General features: G+C 35.3%; 1 protein-coding gene across 3 annotated transcripts in view; it reads left to right on the top strand.

Moving 5' to 3' along the window:
- TAOK3 (TAO kinase 3) overlaps positions 1-12,002 on the top strand; it is a 180,886-nt gene that overhangs the window by 38,195 nt on the left and 130,689 nt on the right. The gene's annotated exons all lie outside the window — the stretch shown is intronic.

The following is a 12,002-nucleotide window of genomic DNA, read 5'->3' as shown; positions in this document are numbered from 1 at the left end:
CTGGGTTAGATATCCTTTATGCGTGCTATCCTGTTCTATTATTGCCTGTACTTCAGGCTGGCTTTCTCACCAAATATAATCTTGTTGAGGACAGAGATTTTTAACATGTTCATGATTATATCTTTATTACCTGGCATGAAGTCTGGCACATAATAGGTATTAAATAAGTATTTGCTGAATAAATGAATAAAATTACAGGAAAAAATAGTCATTTAATTTCATATTTCTTTCGTATTAAAAAAGAAACCATTAGGGGCACCTGGGTGGCTTCGGCTCAGGTCATGATCTCACGGTCCGTGAGTTCAAGCCCCGCATCGGGCTCTGTGCTGACAGCTCAGAGCCTGGAGCCTGTTTCAGATTCTGTGTCTCCCTCTCTCTCTCTGCCCCTCCCCTGTTCATGCTCTGTCTCTGTCTCAAAAATAAATAAACGTTAAAAAAAATTAAAAAAAAAACATTATAAATCCCTTATACCAAGATATTTGTTATCTCGATTAATGCTACACTTTGTTATATAAGTGGAAAGTTTCAATTATTTACTTACATTTTAAATTTGGGACTCGCAAAATGGATTCCTCAGTGAGAGATCTCCAATTTCCCTTGAAGAAAAAAAATTGTAGCTCTTGTACCCAGAGGAAATAGTATAACATCTTACCCATTAATGTGCATTTCTGAAATAGCTGGATTTTTTGGTTTTTATTAATAGTAAGCTACAGAATTTGCTATACTCTAGTACAGAGCTCTGAGCTTGAGTGGGTGTAGAATTGGGCTCTGCATCGCCATGTGAGTGGGTAGAATATTTAATTGTTTCTTCTATGGGCTGCAACCTCCCTGAAAGTAGGGTTTTTGTCAGCCATATTTATGTCTAGTACCTAGCACAAACTGGTCATTTTAGGAACTCACAATTTGTTGAATAAATTCATGAATGAGGGAACATTACAGGGAAGATCTTAGTTCTTTGTGTGAACCCAGTGGTAGAATGTCATTGCCCAATGTAAAAAGTAGAACTTAGGGGCGCTTGGGTGGCTCAGTTGGTTAAGCGTCCAACTTCGGCTCAGGTCATGATCTCAAGGTTTGTGAGTTTGAGCCCCGCGTCAAGCTCTGCGATGACAGCTCAGAGCCTGGAGCCTTCTTCAGGTTCTGGGTCTTTCTCTCCCTCTGCCCCTCCCCCGTTCGTTCTCTCTCTCTCTCTCTCTCTCTCTCTCTCTCAAAAATAAACTTAAAAAAAAATAAAAAGTAGAACTTGCTGTCTAAGTATAATATACTTTCTGAAAGTAAGCGAAAAATCCATTCAGATTAGGAAAATCGCAACTTTATAGTCAGTTTTATATAATATTGTCACTCTTTCAGGAAAAGTGGGTCTAAAATTAATCCATAAAGAGCAAATGGACTTTTCAAATTTTATCTAGCAATAGAAGTTGAGAAGGATAGTATTTGTGGCCTAAGTAGATCCTTATTCAAGAAGACATAAAATGGAAACTCTAAATGCCAATAATCCTGAGGCTTATTTGTAAACATTATGTTTTAGGATTTTTATAAAAGTTTGTCTTCTGCCAGAAGGGAAACTTGACTTTGAGAATCAGTCTCCAAGGACTTGATAATATTGAATGAACTTAACTCTTTTTCTGACATGGATTGATTTTATTATTTTTGGCACAAGATCAAAATAGCTCAGACGTAGCATTTATGTGAATGTTTTGCACATTTTCCTTTACTATTTCTCAACATGCACGAGTGCTTTTCTTTCAGAGTGGTATATGCTTATGTTACATGAGCAAGTGGGTCAAACTTGTTTAGACTTGAGCTTTCATCCTATGATTAGAAAAATAACAAATAGACTTACTCTAGTCCTGGTTCTTAACCTTTTCAGAACATCAGCTTTCTCATCTGTGAGATTGGGATAATAGTGCCTAACTCTTAGAATTCTTCTGGGATTTAATTAATATACATAAAACTTGCACTACGTATGGATGTTGTAGATAGTGATAGGGTGGAATCGATAGTTTGCCTTGCTAAAGCCAGATGCAGTTAGGTGTTATGCTTGCTTGTTTTGATCACCATGTCTTTTAAATATGAAATGCCAGTAAGGAGTATTTTGCAGTCACCATGTGACTGCCTAATGTGCTGGTGAAATCTAAGAGTAATTTTGTATCATAACTAATAACTTCAGTAGAATTATGTCCATGATTATAAAAATGAAGTGACATTCAGAGGTTGGTGTTAAAATTATGGTTAATTAGGGGCACCTGGGTGGCTCAATCAGTTAGGCATCCGACTTCGGCTCAGGTCATAATCTGGCAGTTTGTGGGTTCCAGCTCCGTGTCGGGCCTGTGCTGACAGCTCAGAGCCTGGAACCTGCTTCAGATTCTGTGTCTCCCTCTTTCTCTGCCCCTCCCCTGCCCGCACTCTCTCTCTCTCAAAAATAAATAAACATTTAAAAAAATTACGGTTAATTAATCCAAACTAACACAGTGCTAGATACCTTAAAGATGCATGTTCAATAATTTTAGTTCAGAGTAATTTCTGTTAAAAATGAGAACAACAAAAGTTGAAATTCCTCTATAGTGACACCGCCACTGAAATTTATTGGTAATCATTTGGTGTATATTTTTCTGAAATTTTTCCTTTGGGCATCCATAAGCCCACATAAAATTATCATATGCATGTATTTCTTAAATAAAAGTGGAATGTTATTACATGCACTGTTATGTAACATGCTTTTCTCACTTAACATATAAGACCAGTGTGCATATACACTTTCCTTCTTTTAACCACTAACTTATTGTACCGTAATTTCTCTAATAAACGTGATTGATGAAACTTAAAGTTGTTTGTGTTGCCTTTCTACACTGAACCTTCCTATTCCGCTTCTATACTTCAATAGAGCAGATCCCTAGATGCGGGATTACTGGGATGACAAGAGATCCCCATTCTAAAATTTGATAGACATTGCTAGCTTGACCACCAATGAAGTTCTCTTATTAAACCAACTTACACAACCACCCACCCACAGGTTTTGATATGTTTCCTGTTTTACCCCTTCTAACACAGCGCTTCCCTGATATAAATAAATATAATTTATTTTGCATTTCTTTGATTATTATTGTGCTTGAAATTCTCTTCACATGTTCATTAGCCCTTACAAGTCTGAAAATTGGCCATTCACCTCCTTTTGCCCATTCTGATACCTTTTTTCACTTTTTGTTTGTAGGTACTCTTTATACACTTTGGATAATGGTTACCTTGTAGTATATAGACAAGTATTTTTCCCCATTTACTATGTCTGTCTCTTACTAGCATATTATGCCAAAGAAGCATTAAGTTTTACATAATTTTATTTTTATCGAGATTATATACATTTATATAGTTTAAAAAGTAAAAGTTTTCTTCGAATCCTGTAATGAAAAACTTGTCTCCTGCCTCGCTCCTCTGCTCCCACTTTCAAATCCTGCTTCTCAGAAGCAACCACTTTAAAGTTTTATTTTTCTTATCCATATTTCTGAAGAATGTATTTATACTGCCATCTCAGTATTTCAGTTTTAGATGAAAGATGAGAAGTTAGCTTTCACACACACACACGTCTTACCGTCATCTTCCAGGTATAGTTATATCATAATTTTTGGTTAGCTCAAAGACCATGCTCCCATACAGCTGTGACTTTTTTTTTAAGTAATCTCTCTGCCCAGTGTGGAGCTCGAACTCAAAACCCCGAGATCAAGAGTTGCATGCTCTACCAATTAAGCCAGCCAGGCGCTTCTGCAGCTGTAATTTTTCATGAACTCTGAGTAAATTTGCTTACTCCATTATAATATTTTGTTTTCCCTACAATAAATAATTGTTTTATTTTTCTTTTGTTAATGGGTTTTAACAAAATTGGCATATTTTATGCCAAAATCATAAATATCTTCTCAATATATCCATTCAATGGATTTATGTATATATATGTTTATATATATATTTATATATATTTATATATATATATATATATATATATATATATATATATATATATATATATCAGGTAACTGTCAATTTCATCTTTTTCTTGAAGACTTCCCTAGAGGATCCCTGTGTCCTTCCTTCTACTCCAATCTGGACTGGTTGTTCTCTAGTTCACAGTTAACCTGAGAGATTCCTTCAACCTCATCCTGGAGATTTACATTTTTTATTTAGCAAAATGAATAAGTGTGTCTCTGAATTTCTATATTATGTGTCATGCTATAAACCTGAGATCATACAAATATTCATCCATAATTTTAATGCCTTAATGGCTTTATTTTTTATATGTATATGTCTAAATTATTTTGGTATAATGAATGAAGTAGAAGGTTACTTGGGTTTTTTTCTTTGAATGACTAGTCACTTGTCCTTGTGTCATTTTATTGAATAAGTAATTCATCTTCCCACACTGATTTGAAATGCCACCTGTATCATATGTTAAATATCCATACGTATTTTGTTCTGTTCTTTTGAGACCCTCCTTCAGTTTCCCTGACCTTTCTGTCCTATTACAGTGCTAGATCTCAATATTCGATTTGTTGTAGTTTTATAATTTGTTTTAATACCTAATTGAACAAGTGCTCTTTCATTACTCTTTCTTCTTCCTAAATTTCCCTGGCTGTTTATCAGATGTTTGTTTTTCTAGATTAGGATTTTGCAAATGCTAGCCCACAGACTGAATCTGCCCTGCTACTTGTTTTTGTATAAACAGCAAACTAATGGTCTTTAAAATTTTTAATGGTTGGGGGGGGAATGAAATTAAAATTTCTTGACATGAAATTCAAATCTCAGTGTCCAATAAAGTTTTATTGGCACATGTGCTCATTTATTATTTATTATCCATGGTTTCTTTCACAGCACAAGACAAGATTGAGTAGTTACATCAGAGACTGTATGGCTCACAAAGCCTGAAATATTACAGATACGTTACAGGAGAAAGTTTGCTGACCCTGTTCTAGATCAAATTTTAAACCGTTCAAAAGGGAAATCTATTGAAATTTCATGTAATGTACAGATTAATTTTTTTAAGTTTATTTATTTTGAGAGAGAGCGTGCAAGCAAGGGAGGGACAGGGAGAGAAGGAGAGAGAGAGAGAATCCCAAGCAGGCTCTGCACTGTCAGCATGGAGCCTGACTCGGGGCTTGAACTCCCAAACTGTGAGATCATGACCTGAGCTAAAATCAAGAGTCAGACACTTAACCGACTTGAACCACCAAGGCACCCCTATATGCAGATTAATTTTTAAAAATTTTTTAATGTTTTTATTTATTTTTGAGACAGAGAGAGACAGAGCATGAGAAGGGGAGGGGCAGAGAGAGAGGGAGACACAGCATCTGAAGCAGGCTCCAGGCTCTGAGCTGTCAGCACAGAGCCTGACGCGGGGCTCGAACTCACAGACTGTGGGATCATGACCTGATCCGAAGTCGGACGCCCAACCGACTGGGCCACCCAGGTGCCCCATATACAGATTAATTTAAAAAGAAACAATATCTTACCGTCAAATAAACTGAATCTTACTATCAAATAAAAAGATATGTCTTTCGTTTACTTAGATTTTTTACTGATATCTCTTAGTAATGTTTTATAGTTTTTTCCATTTAGTTCCTGTACATTACTTAAGTTTATTCCTGGATTTTGTGGGTTGTTGTTGTAAATACAGTTGTTAATGGGATATTTTCCTCCAGCCTATTTTCTTTATAAAAACTTAGATACATAATATTTACTCATTATGAAATTGTGAAGACCTATCATAAGGTCATCACTGATTAAGAGCAATATTGCTATCTCAGTCAATAAGTGGGACAACAAGGATAGAAATGATTTACTTAGTAAAATTATGGGGGATGGTAAAAAATTATTTTCCTGGAATTTTACATTATCATTTTCTAAAAATATCTTGTGACCTAACCTAGTTTCTATAGTGCATGCTTTAATTATGAGTTAAAACAAAATTACTAATTTTTTGGTTTAAAGTTATTTTTAATTAATAATATACTTATAAAATAAGTCAGTCAGAGAAAGACAAATACCATATGATTTCACTCATATGTGTAATTAAGAAACGAAACAGACAAACATAGGGGAAGGGAAGGGAAAATAAAATAAAAGTGGAGAGAGAGCCAAACCATAATAGACTCTTAAATGCAGAGAACAAACTGAGGGCTGCTGGAGAGGTAGCAGGTGAGGGGATGGGCTAAATGGGTGATGGGTACCAAGGAGGGCACTTTTTGGGATGAGCACTGGGTGTTATATGTAAGTGATGAATCACTAAATTCTCCTGAAACCACTATTACACTATGTTAAATAACTTGGATTTAAACAAAATTAAAAAAAAAAAAAACCTGCCATATATATATTTGCTTACATTTTAAATACCATAATGCACAATATAGAAAGTAGATGTCCCCAGTCAAGTAAAAGCCCCCAACATGCCAACCTTTCTTCTAACAGATATAGTCACTGTAAACAGTCTCAAGCATATTCTTCTATATTTCTCCTTTATCCTTCTTAACTTTGTTCATATTATTAATGTTATTTTAAAGTGTAATCAGGGGCGCCTGGGTGGCGCAGTCGGTTAAGCGTCCGACTTCAGCCAGGTCACGATCTCGCGGTCCGGGAGTTCGAGCCCCGCGTCAGGCTCTGGGCTGATGGCTCAGAGCCTGGAGCCTGCTTCCGATTCTGTGTCTCCCTCTCTCTCTGCCCCTCCCCCGTTCATGCTCTGTCTCTCTCTGTCCCAAAAATAAATAAACGTTTGAAAAAAAAAATTTAAAAAATAAAAAATAAAAAAAATAAAGTGTAATCATATTATGCATATTACTATTTACTTGATATTTTAATCAGCTGTCTTTCCTATAGATCTGCTTTTGGTTGTAGTAGCTACATAGTAGTCAAGTATGTAATTGTACCAGTTCTTCTTTGATGGACATTTGGGTTTTTCCAAATGTTTTCTATTACAAACCATGCTGTAATTATCATTATAAATGGCAGAGTGATTCATTTTCAGTTCATCTACTCTGACTCTAAAATAGTCCAGCTTGAGGACCCTCTTTTTTCTTGAACTCCCTGCAGGGTAAGGGCCCCTTTACTTTAAAGCAGTGTGCTAACCAGTGTTTTTTGTTTCTTTAATAATAAAACAGCCTTTGCAGCAGTAAGCTTACAGTCTAGTAGGGTTGTCCAGTGAGTACCCACTCAATCATAACTGTGATTAATTATGTTCATAAAATGTCAGTCATGACTATGAGCTGACAAACTTATTTGCCTTGGGCTTCTAACCAGATTGCAGGGACAGGGGTTGATTAATCCAGTATATGAAACAAAGCGTATATGAAATCGTAGCAGGATGCTGTCTGTTGGGCTTGTGCCGAAACAGATCTCTCATAAACTAGGCTAAAATACATATTTTAACAAAGGGAAGAGAGAAAGGGAAAAAAAATCCAGGGTACCCAAAGGGATATTCCCAATATGCTATCTTGTTTCATTATTCATGTGCTAGCAGCATCAGCTTCAAGAAGTAATGGTTGAAATACATGTATACCTATTTTTAAATATATAATTGTCATAAACCTTTATTAAATCTCAAGATTTCACTAGACCTCTGATCCTACACTTCACTAGGACATGTGATTAAAAGAGATTACCAATAATTCATATTAAGTGAAAAAAATGTTTAAGCTTTATTAATAATAGAAAATGTAAATTAGAGTTAATGTTAAGTATCTTAATGATTGCATACCTTTTGACAAATCAATTGCACTTGTAGAAATTTATCCTAAGGAAATAATGATGGGTACATCACCACTATCTACTTCCAGAAACTTTTTGTCATCCCAAACAGAAACTCTGTACCTATTAAGCACTAATCTCTGTTCCCCTGTCTTTGCCCGGCTGGTAGTAACCTCTCATCTACTTTATCTCTATGAATTTGCCTATTCTAGATACTTTATACGAGTGGAATCATAATATCTGTCCTTTTGTGTCTGGCTTATTTCAATTAGGTTTATCCACGTTGTAGCATGTACCAGAACTTCATTCCTTTCTATGGCTGAATAATGTTCTATTGTATGTATAATACCATATTTTGTTTATCCGTTCATCTGTTGATGGACACTTAGGTTGTTTCTACCTTTTGGCAGTTGTGAATAATACTGTTACGAACATTGGTATACAAGTGCCTGCTTGAGTCCCTGTTTTCAATTCTGCTGGATGTATACCTATGAGCACAGTTAATGGAACATCCAGTAGTTCTATGTTTAACTTTTTCCAGAACCTCCAAATTGTTTTCCACATGTCTGTGCCATTTTACATTCCCACCAGCAACATGAGAGAGATCCAAAGTCTTCACAGCCTCCTCAACACTTGTTATTTCCCATTTTTTAAATTATGGCCATCCCAATGGGTATGAAGTGGTATCTTACTGTGGCCCTGATTTACATTTTCCTGATAATTCATAGTGTGGAACATTTTTTCAAGTGTTTATTGGCCATTTGTTTATCTTCTTTGGACAATTGTCTATTCAAGTCCCTTGCCCATTTTAAAATTAGATTGTTTTTTCTGTTGTTGGGTTGTAGGAATTCTTTATTCTAGACGTTAAACCTTTATCAGATATATAATTTGCAAATATTTTCTTCCATTCTGTGGGTCGTTATTTCAATCATAATTGTATCCTTTGCACATACATTTTTAATGAAGTCCATTTTATCTATTTTTCTTTCATTGTGCTTTGGGTGTTATATTTAAGAAACCTTGCCAAATCCACGGTAATGCAGATTGCTCCCATATTTTCTTTAAGAGTATTATAGTTTTAGGGGCACCTCGGTGGTTCAGTCGGTTAAGCATCTGCCTTCGGCTCAGGTTGTGATCTCGTGGTTCGTGAGTTCGAGGCCTGCATAGGGCTCTGTGCTAACAGCTCAGAGCCTGGAGTCTGCTTTGGATTCTGTGTTCTTTCTCTCTCTCTGTGCCTCCCCTGCTCACGTGGTCTTGCTCTCTCTCTCTCTCAAAAATAAATTAAAAAAAATTTTTTTTAAAGAGTATTATAGTTTTAGCTCTTAAATTTAGAGCTTTGATCTGTTTTGAGTTAATCTTTGTGTATGGTATAAGATAAAGATCTAACTTCATTCTTTTGCATGTGGATATACAATTATCTCAGCACTGTTTTTTGATAAACCACTCTTTCCTCCATTGTATTGTTTTGGCACTCCTGTTGAAAATCAGTTAGGTATACATATACCTAAGAAGGTTTATTTCTGTGCTCTCACATCTGTTCTGTCGACCTGTAAATGTCTGTTGTTAGGCCAGTACCATACTGGTTTGATTACTATAGTTTCATGGTAAGTTTTGAAATCAGGAAATGTAAGCCTTCCAACTGTATTTGTTTTCTTCAAGATTATTTTGGTTGTTCTGGGTCCTTTAAAATTCCATAGAAGCTTTAAGATGGGTTTTCCTATTTCTGCACAAAACACTATTGGGATTTTGATAGGAATTGCATGTAATTTGTGTGTTGCTTGGGTAGCATTGTCATTTTGACAATATTAAGCCCTCCAGTTCTTGAATACAAAGTGCTTTTCTGTTTATTTAGGTCTCTTAAAATTTCTTTCAGCAGTGTTTTGTAGTTTTCAGTGTACAAGTCTGCTGCCTCAATTAAATTTATTCCTGGGTATTTTATTTTTTTGATGGCACTGTAAATGTAATCGTTTTCTTAATTTCCTTTTCATATTATTCATTGCTAGTGCATAGATATACAACTGATTTTGTGTGTTGATTTTGTATCCTGCAAATTTGCTGCATCTTTTATTAGCATCAACAGGTTTTTGTGTGTGTGTGTTCTTTGGGGTTTTCTAGATATAAGATCATATCATTGAGAAAGAAATTTTTTTAACATCCCGCCTTTTCCTTATAAGACCAGAAAACATAATTTATGCCAAATGAGTAGAGCTCTTCAGTTTTGTGTTGTGTTGTTTTGTTTTGTTTTGAATGGGGAACCATTTTTTTTTTCTATTTTCTAAAAAGGAACACTTGTAGTAAACGTAAAATTTCTAAAGGACAACCAGTAAATGAGTGCATTTAACCAGATTGTTTTGTGTAGCAGGTACACTGTATAGTTAGAAGATTAAAAGAGTTGTTAAAAAGATAACATTTATACGGGCAAATCCATGATCAGTCTTTATTTAGATTCCTTTAACTGATCGTTTTAATTTAAAACTTGGTACTGCATTTGAATGTATCAAGAAGTCAGTCATCTGTACCTCCATGTTAATGGGCAGCATTATTCACAATAGGTTAAGACATGGAAACAAGCTAAGTGCCCACTGATGGATGAGTGGATAAAGAAAATGTGACATAACACATAAACACACACACGCAAATACAGAAAAAAAGGGGGGGGGGGAGGAAATCCTGCCATCTGCAACAACATGGATGGACCTTGAGGGCATCATGCATAGTGAAAAGAGAAAGACAAACACTGTATGTTCTCACATGTGGAATCTAAAAAAGCCAAACTCATAGAAACAGAGTAGAATGGTGCTAAGAAGGGGCTGAGAGATAAAGGAAATTTGGAGATGTTGGTCAAAGGGTACAAACTTCTAGTTATAAGACGAATAAATTGTGGCAATCTACTATTTAACATGGTAACTATAATTAACAATACTGTATTATATACTTGAAGTTGCTAAGAGTAAATCTTAAATGTTCTGAACATACACACACACACACAAATTAGGTGAGGTGATGGATCTATGATTAACTAACCTTATTTTGGTTAATTATTTCACGGCATACACATGTATCAAATCATCATGTTGTACACTTTAAACTTGCACAATGTTTTGCCAATTCCCTTTCAGTAAAGCTGGAGGAATAAAAGAAGGCAGCATCACCCATTAGCATTAGGAATAATTTGAGGAGATATCTAAGGAATCAAATAATTAGAAACAGTCTCTAAGTCACATATGTGTGATGTCCCATCTCCCACGCAATCTTTGTAAGTGCCCTTGATGACATCTAAACTTCATCATAACCCCTCTTTCACTGCACCATTCTAAAATTATCCCAGCAGCAACCTGTCTTGTATCAATACCACTAGCTCATAGTGAATTTGGAGAATTATCCAATTCAGATATCACAGTCTCCTTTATTTACCTTTTCTATAAGTTTTCCATTGTGATTTACACTTAAGTAGTTTATTAACAATTTAGTTAATTTTACCTCAAGTTTTTTTTTCTCATGTGCATATACATATTACGTATTCACTTGTTTCCCCAGATTCTCAAATAACTGTTCAATCTAGTCTCTTCCATATTTAGATCCTCCTTTTTAGGGAAAAGAGGATTATTTTCTTTTTTAAAAAAAGTTAAAATATTTCAAACATGCAGAATATAATTAATATCTATGAACCTATGTCCCAGAATTAATTTTTTCTAAGTTTATTTATTTTGAGAGAAGGAGAGAGAGAAAGAGAAAACACAAGCATGGAAGAGGCAGAGAGAGAGGGAGAGAGAGAATCCCAAGTAGGCTCCATGCTGTCAGCACAGAGCCCGACATGGGGCTTGAACTTATGAACCATGAGACCATGACCTGAGCTGAAGTCGGATGCTTAACCGACTGAGCCACCAGGCACCCCTCAACAGTACTTTTTAAAGATATTTTTAAATGCAAAATAAGGTTTTAGATTTGCATTATAGGTAATATACTCTGTGGACTAAACTAAAAACCTAAATTCTATACCAAACATTGATTTGTGGATGTAATCATGTTCATTTATAGATAGAGACGTAACTTGGAAGTGAATATTTGGAACCCAACTTTTTTGCAACTTGGAGACTTCTTGTAATGTCAGTCTCAGGAAATCCTAGGCAAATATTCAGTTATTACTCTAGAAGATAAATAGATGATGTGTACTGTGATGGAAATTAAAATGTCACTGCTAAAAGATTTGCATTATGTCAGCTTGGAAGGACCTGGAACTTCTGGGTTAGGCTTTGTTTTCTCTACTAGCACTATCATTCATT

This window comes from Puma concolor, chromosome D3 (genome assembly GCF_028749965.1).
Source record: "Puma concolor isolate L17-30 chromosome D3, mPumCon1.1.hap2, whole genome shotgun sequence".
In the NCBI taxonomy this organism is placed as follows: domain Eukaryota; kingdom Metazoa; phylum Chordata; class Mammalia; order Carnivora; family Felidae; genus Puma; species Puma concolor.
This window is presented reverse-complemented; position numbering and strand designations above follow the sequence as displayed.